This window comes from Prionailurus viverrinus, chromosome E3 (genome assembly GCF_022837055.1).
Source record: "Prionailurus viverrinus isolate Anna chromosome E3, UM_Priviv_1.0, whole genome shotgun sequence".
NCBI classification, from domain to species: Eukaryota; Metazoa; Chordata; class Mammalia; order Carnivora; family Felidae; genus Prionailurus; species Prionailurus viverrinus.
In genome coordinates this window covers 39,095,858-39,103,841 of record NC_062576.1, presented here as the reverse complement: position 1 = coordinate 39,103,841, position 7,984 = coordinate 39,095,858, and the positions used below count along the sequence as shown (strand labels likewise).

Sequence of the window (7,984 nt, the reverse complement as noted above, 5' to 3'; positions counted from 1 at the left end):
AGCACGCCCCTGTATGCTCACTTCCGAGGCATATACGGCACCAAGCAGATACTTCCCTGGGAAAGGGGTTCTGTTCTAGAAGAGGGCACAAGAGTGCTGTCCGATCCAGGATGTGGAGGAATCAGAGGTCACAATGACAGCAGGATGAGATACCTGCCCTCAGGAAGAAATCGGAGCTGAGAGGGAAGTTCTCTGACAGACAAGTTTGCTCCTACAGTAAGGGACCTCGTGAGGCAGGCGGAGGGGATGGGGTGTCTAGTTCTGTCCCAGAGGACTGCTCACCCTGAGTGGGCTGAGGTGCTGAGTGGGAAGTGTCCCTCCCAAGGCCGATGTGCACCTGCTCCCCTTTTCATCTGGATTTTCCACTCAGGGCCAGACTCTAACCCCACGCCCCAGCGAGAACCCTCCCACGCTGTTCTGTGAAACTGTGGGACCTCTGTTCCCTTTGCAACAGGTGAGTTCTATGGAAAGAAATAGCACCTAAACCAGGACACCCATCTTTCTATGGTTTATTTATCTTGTTGGGAACTGCATTTGTATATTAACATCCAGCTTATTTGATTTTCACTTTGATTTACAGTGTTGAGCAAATTCTAACTCACACAGATTATTGCAAATGCTAAGAGTTTTAACAGTTCATCTTACAAGATACTCTATTTTGCACAGAAAAGACAAAAGCAGCTTTGCCATCAGGTCTGCACATAAATAAGCTGGTCACATAAATCATTTTCATGTCTCTGATATGTTATTTTCTGTACTACATTTAAACATATATTACAGCTTTAAAATACATATTTCAACTTTTTTACTACGAAGGTTATTTTTTACATTGCGATACAATTCAAATACTATAAAATTCATCCTTTTAAAGTATATACAGCTCAGTGGTTTTTAGGGCATTCACCACGTTGCGACATCCTTTTAAAGTAGATACAGTTCCATTCGTTTTTAGTGTGTTCACAAATACCTTTCTGAGAGACACACAAGTTCCTTTTTCACGAGGAGTTAGCTGATCACACAGCTAGCAATGCTGCTGCAGCACAACTTGACCAGGAGACGGCTCGGGACCATGGAAAAGGCACTGAGCCAAGAGCCTGAAGACCTCAGCTAGCCAGTTACTGAGCTCTAACAGGCCTACACCTCAGTTTCCTTGTGAGAAAATCAGGTGCTTAGACAAAATGCTGTCTAGTTTTCAGTTCTCCTCCGAGCTGTCCTTCTATACCTGGAAAGTGTGGTTCTGGCAAAGTAAAGGTGACCCCCCCCAGAACTCAGTGTTGCAGATTCTTGTTGGAAGCCTTAGACAGGACCTCTGGGGGGAAGAGGAAGCAGAGGGGTAACATCTGTTCAGGGTACCCCCCCCCGCCCCCACCAAGGAGAGGAGCTTATCAGCCATCACACGAGAGCCTCTCTAGGCTTCTTCTGGCCCTTCCCACCCAGCATCCTGGCTTCCTAGGCTCGCTCTGCAAATCCTCCATCAGGATTACCACCTCTTGTCACCCTCTGGGTGCTCATGCTGAACCTAACGTGGGTCTCTTGGACAGGACGGTTACGAGCACTCCAGTAGCTTAAGGATCCGCTCCTTGGGAGGCATCTCTGGCCTTAGCCACTGATGGCACAATCCCCAACGGTGACCAAGAGCCTCCCTGGCCCAGCCACCTCCTCGTGGCAGAGTTTCAGGACCAACAGTGACAACAGTGTTTGGGGACCAAGATCATGGGTCTGCAGGTGAGATTCCCACCCCCACGTGGCATCTTTTATCAGGAGGCTTTCTAGTTCTAAGGGACGGGGAGGTCCAGGGCACTCAAGTTTGCAGCCATCTCATGGCTCCAGGGACAGTCTCATACCAGGTGGGACTGGACCTGGAAACGTCACACCTTGTCTCTCTGCAGGGTGTGGTCAGGCATCTGGGTTCTCCAGTTTCTGCCTGTGTTTCTCTGGAGCAGGAAAAGCTTGCTCTACAGGGAGTCAGCCGACATATCAGAGGCCTGCCTGAGGTTCTCCATTAGAGACAGCAGCCCACCGCCCTATGCCCTTTCCAGAGGTTTCCAACCACTAAACTCCCACGTCACTGTTGAGCTCTCAGAAGTGTCCTCCCTCAGCTTCCTGGCCTGGTGAAATCCCGCTCGTAGCTTGACACACCTCTTCTCTGAAGCGTTTACCACAGCTGCGCTGTCACACTTGTGATTAACCTATCTCCCTAGAAAGTTTAGAAAAACTGTAGATTCGAGAGGAGGCAAGACGTCTTCTCTCCACAAAGCTGCCGGCCACCCAGTCTCCCAACCCAGAAACTTCCAAGTCCTCTCTGCCTCTCTGCTCTCACCCCACGAAGTCGTTACTTTTGCCTCCTGAATCTGTCTGGAGGCCACCCCCTCTTCCTCGTTTCCAGGACCCCTGCCTACTCCAGGCCCTGCTCTCTCACACCACTGCACCCCCCTGTCCTAATCTGCACCCACAAAGCAGGTCACGCCGAGCCCCACCCCGTCCCTCCGTCCTCACCACGGCATCGGGGGCCCTTCGCCCGCGGTGGTGCAGAGGACGGAGCGGGGAGCCGGGAGCGGTGTCTTCTCTGCGGGGCCAGGGATTTGCCTGGCGTAAGGGGTGTTTCCCCGGCGCCCCCTAGAACGCCCGGGCAGGCTCCTTTCGCCGAGCGACCCCGGTCGACACTTCCCAGCCGGACCCAGCTGCCACTGGCAACCTCGGCATAAGTGGGCAAGAATGGGGGTGGGGGGGGGGGCACCCCGACAGGACGTACGTCGTCCGTTCCCGGGGCCGGCGGCCGCGGAGCCCTCTGGGAAATGTAGTTCCAGACGGCTCCGCCTCCAGTGCACGACGGGAGGCATAACGCGTGTGCTTGCGTGGGACCGACCGTTAGCCTCAAACTAAAGGACTGTCTTGGAGGCTCCTTCACTCTTGTGACAAATCCTTATTGAGTGCCTTTTACACGCCAGGCATCACGAGGTGCTGGAAGTACTGTTGTGAACCCAGACCATCTGCGGTCTTAGCCCAGTGTATTGGTGGAAACGGACATGAATCAAGTAATTGCACCAACAAATGTAAAACTGCAACTATAACTACTTAGAAAAAAAAAAAAACAAAAACTGAGCAGGAATCACGTGATGGGAAGTGACTGGGGAAGGCTCTACCTGAGAGAGGAAGGTCAGGTTCTCCCAGCTTTCTCCTGCTGTCATTTGATGGCAGTGATTCCTTAGATACCTCAAACATCTCCCTTAACCGTTACACACGTTTAAGTGTACTTTAAGGTAGACTTCATGATTATTCTCTGGCCCTTCGAGGAGACTGAGAATCTTTTTCTGAATTTTGCACCAATCATAGGTAGCTGGGCTTTAACAGCACACCTTCCAGCCTTCCACAAGGAGCCTGAGAATTCCTTCCTGTCTCCTCCTACTTCATAACACACCCTACAATCCGGCCCTGTTTTCTACATGCGGAAAATGTACATAACAATGGTGAAATAATCTAGGAAAAGTGCTTAGCACCGGAGGACCAGGCACAGAACGAGTCTTTGGTTAATGTTGGCCGTTTTCATCACTACTCCAATTGCTTGTCTGTCTACTCTGACTTGCCTGGTATTTTTGACCCTAGCCCCCAGCCTCTCTTCTTCCTACAGTATCCTGGTATCCTTTGGAGTCACCTCTTCTCTCCCACTTTGGACATGGGATACTGGTGGGGCTGACCCCAACCACAGCTCCAGGAGAGTGCATGAGAACCAGTGTGCTCCATCCTCCCAGCCACAGTGGTTGGTCCAGGGATGGGCTCATGAGCCAGTTCAGTCAAGTGAAACTTAACTTCTAAGAGGAATGTGGAACTGCTGGCCAAGTTCCTTTTTGTTCCAGGGTTGTCAGGGTGACAGCAGTTCCCCTTCTGGTAATTTCCTGGGCAGTCTAGCCTGCAAGTGTAGGACCATTCTGCCTGCCAACTTGGGTGCTTACTCCTCCCCAACTCAGGGGCTCTTCCAGGATGGGAACGGTACAGGAAATGAAATGTTATGGGCCGGATCCCTCTGTGCCTGTGATCTGAGCTATTTTAATCACTAAGGCTTTAGTCCCGAAAGGTTCAAGGCAGTAGGACACAGACCCAGCTCTTTTGTGCTTCCCTCTCTGTTTGTGCCAAACACAATTCTATTTGAAATTCAAACCACATTTACCTCACTTCCTTCAAAAGTGGCTTGTAGCAGTTGTGCATCTTTGCTGAATTATTCTTGCCAGGCAATAGAACATCTTTAACATTTTATCCTGAGAACTAGCTTAGTCAAGCTTTTTGCTAAATTCCTTACAGCTTTTCTCGGCCACTGTTAAACCTCCTGCCTGCTTGAACTGACACCACTTTCTTCCAGTCAGTCTTGTAGCTGTTATCAACAGTGTAAAAGTAACAGAGCCACAGAAATGTCCTTCTTTATGCACAATTTTAAGCACTTGCCATGTGTCTGGTCCCTGCCCCCACAGACATTAAAAGATCCGTTTTATAATTACTATTCAATTTGGTAATGGTAGGTAGCGATGGGGGGGGGGGGTGGTTACTGCTAAAAGAAAAAGTGTGTTAACAATTCTTAAGAAGTAAAGAGCTTGGTGTATTTGAACTGAAAGTGCAGTTGGAGAGAGAAAAAGAGAGAGAGAGAGAGAGAGAGAGGGAGAGAGAGAGAGAGAAAATAAAGAAAGTGGCTGGAGGGGCGCCTGGGTGGCTCAGTCGGTTAAGCGGCCGACTTCAGCTCAGGTCATGATCTCTCGGTCTGTGAGTTCGAGCCCCGCGTCGGGCTCTGTGCTGACAGCTCAGAGCCTGGAGCCTGTTTCAGATTCTGTGTCTCCCTCTCTCTGACCCTCCCCCGTTCATGCTCTGTCTCTCTCTGTCTCAAAAATAAATAAATGTTAAAAAAAAATTAAAAAAAAAAAAAGAAAGAAAGTGGCTGGAGTTGGCAGGGCAGTAATGGTTAGGAAGGTTGCATTGACTATTTTGGATGTTACCCTAAGGACGATGAGAAGCCAGTGGACCTAGATGTCAAGTTGGATGGTGACATGATCGGAGGTGTTGGCTGTGCTGGCAGAGACCCAGTGATGTGAGAGGTCAGAGGGCTATTTCCGTCGACCTCAGCCAGTAGTTAAAGGTGGAGCCAGTGGAAACACAGAGAATCAGTCAGGTCTGAGAGACAATCCTGAGGTCGAATCCCCAGAACTTGATGATGGAATGCGCGAGGGGAGAAAGGGAGTGTGTTGGTAGCGTGAGCAATTGTGTGTGTGTGGCGCCACATACTGGAGGCAAACAGATCAAGGACTAAAAAGCCTGAGTTCAGGGTAAGGCATGTGCTTTGATGTGTCGGAGACATCCAAAGGAAGATGTCTCACAGACACGTGAATATAGGGATCTGGAGCGCAGGGAGAGAAGAAATCTGGGCTACACATAAAGCGACGTCTTCGCAGTCATAGGAGTGGCGAAGCTCGCTTGGCGGCGGGGCGACCCTGTAGTCAGGTGAGCCCAGGATACTCTAAGTAACAGAAGCACGTTAGAATTCGGCTGCGGGGCACACAGAAGGCAGACGGAGACTGGCTCCGGGTCTAGAGAGAAGCACAAAGCGTCCCTTTCTACAAGCCAAAGGCCCGCGAGCAAGGCGTGCCCGCGGTTTCGCACTGTCAAAGCAGGGCTCGGGCCGGGGAGGCAGCACGGGCTCCTCCTGCCCTTGGGGCGGTCGGTGCCTAGAGTCGCGGGGCAGAGAATCGTTCGGTCCCAGACAGTCACACCCGTGGCGCGGAGGGCAAGACCTGAGGGACCCGTAGCAAACTCTCCCGGGCCGCGGCCCAATTTCTGCTAAGACCACCCCGCGATGAGTGACGGGGGCGGGTCAGGGGCCCCGCCAGGACAGCCGCCGGATAACCGCCACAATTAGCGCCACGGCCGCCCCGGGAGCGCGCAGCCGCGCCACCCGAAGAGGGCACCGGAAGTGAGCGCGCGACTTCCTGTTCCCAGCCCGGCGGGCCGCTCTAGCGCGTCTCATCTCGCTGGCATTCCCGCCGGCCAGCGCTCCTTGAACGCGCAGAGGCCCTGGGAGCCTAACGGCGCGAGGGCGGCTGGTACCCCCGGCGCTGGGCGGGCAGCACGAGGGCACTCCCCTGGTTGCGCGGTCGGAGGTGCCGGACTCCGGACCGCCGCGGCGGGAGGGGACATCGAAGTCCAGGGCGGTCCCACGGTTCGCGCTGGAATTTTTCTTTGCGATTTTTACCTCCATTATTACGTGGCTCGAAGTCACTCGTTCACACTCCAAACCACAATCCCGCCAGTTTTCAAAATTCGCTGCCATGTAAAACCACTGCAGTGTAAAAGAAAACGTTCACTTCATTGCATCATCAAGAATAGCATTTATTAGATGCCAAATCGCGTGTCAGATAGACAATCACAGCCTAGTGACAGCGTGCATTCTGGCGCTAAGAGTGATGAGAATATACCAAAAATCTGTAAAATCAAAACATTAGACAGTACAAGTGCACACAACAAACATACTTCTGAGGTATTCAGAGGAACTAGAGATTGCAGCATTTTCTCAGGGTTATACAAATGTACGTATATGTTATACTACCTCCACCCTTCCACCACCCCACCACCCCCGCCCCCGAGAGTGTTAATGCAAGGAGGGATGTTGAAAACTAAAAGACAAAAAACCTGTAGTCAGATGGGCGGTGAAAACATGGGTAGTGATCATCCTGATATTAGGTCTCTCAGTCTACAAAACAAAACAGATGAGTACGCATACTTCAAATAAGACCATTTAGTTACTTTTACTTTTTAAACAGATGGCCAAAGCAAAAACACTTTACTATTGAAATCCTATAAAGACAACAAGTTTAATGAACAATTCAAAATAGACTATTTAGATAAACTATAATCTACTTTGTACACATGTGCAGTACTGGCAGATTAAGCAAAATCTGGGGTATTAGACCGTATAACACGCTGCAATCATCAGAACAATGCCACGTAATTACATGGAATCTCAGAAGTCAAAGACTCAAAACACCATTTACTGTGAAATGTAACTTGTTTTTAGTTGTAACTCCCTTTACACTGCGTTAGTCATTTTCTGTGTTAAATGGGGAGATGTGAATAGCCTATTAACTACTGTAACAAAGCTCTAAACAGAACTATTTTGAGTCCAACTCCTTTGGGATTAACAACTAAATTCCACCATTTCTTTAGTTATAAAATATAAACTGGACATCTGAATTCTACTGGAATAATGCTGTCTGTAGCAATGATGGCTGTTAATGCGCCATGATATTCAGGCAATCACATTAAAGACATGTTTGATACACATTTTTTTTACCCATCAACAGAAATCAAATTTGTGCAAAAGTCAATTTCTTCGTACACAGTTCTCACCCTGCATAGTATGTCAACATCCACGCTGCAAAAGGTAGCGAACCAACCACTCCTAACGATAAACTGCATATATCATTTTATCCAGTATTTGTCAATACTAACATAGTTGGCTAATATCTCTGACTTAATGACAAACTGCAAAATCTATCTCCATCAGTTGACACTGTAAACAGAAGGGTAAAAAAGCCATCATCATAAAAACAGCATGGATTTCATTGGTGAACTCAACCTTTCTTCCAACTCTTTGGGCTCAGAGCAGCTTGAATTACATCCAGGAAGTGCGTTTACGTGCAAATGCACAATAAGGCAACAATTGAAAATATGCCTCTTTCACAGTAACTGACACTCAAACTGGTTTTTCTTTTTTTTTTTTTTTCCTGCATACTGGTCGTTAGCAATGGTTACTACACCACAAAGTCATTTTAATTACACTTCTGTGTATGTTAATGTCTTTATAAAAATGCTATTTTTCTTATCAATTATGGAGGCTTGACATAATCTTACAAAATCTAGAGAATAAACAAAAATGTAAAACCTGAATTTAATTGTGAAGGAAGCCTCATCTGGAAAGGTGACTTCCCACAGTGAGGTGCAGAACAGC

At 49.0% G+C, this 7,984-nt stretch overlaps 1 long non-coding RNA gene across 1 annotated transcript; it reads right to left on the bottom strand.

The window, feature by feature from the left end:
- Positions 1 to 788: 788 nt before the first annotated feature.
- LOC125154731 (uncharacterized) lies at positions 789 to 2,734 on the bottom strand. The gene is made up of 2 exons (XR_007147899.1): positions 2,497 to 2,734; positions 789 to 1,309 (listed from the first exon to the last, which is right to left on the bottom strand). It is a non-coding gene; the product is annotated as an uncharacterized LOC125154731 (long non-coding RNA).
- Between the last annotated feature and the right edge of the window lie 5,250 nt (positions 2,735 to 7,984).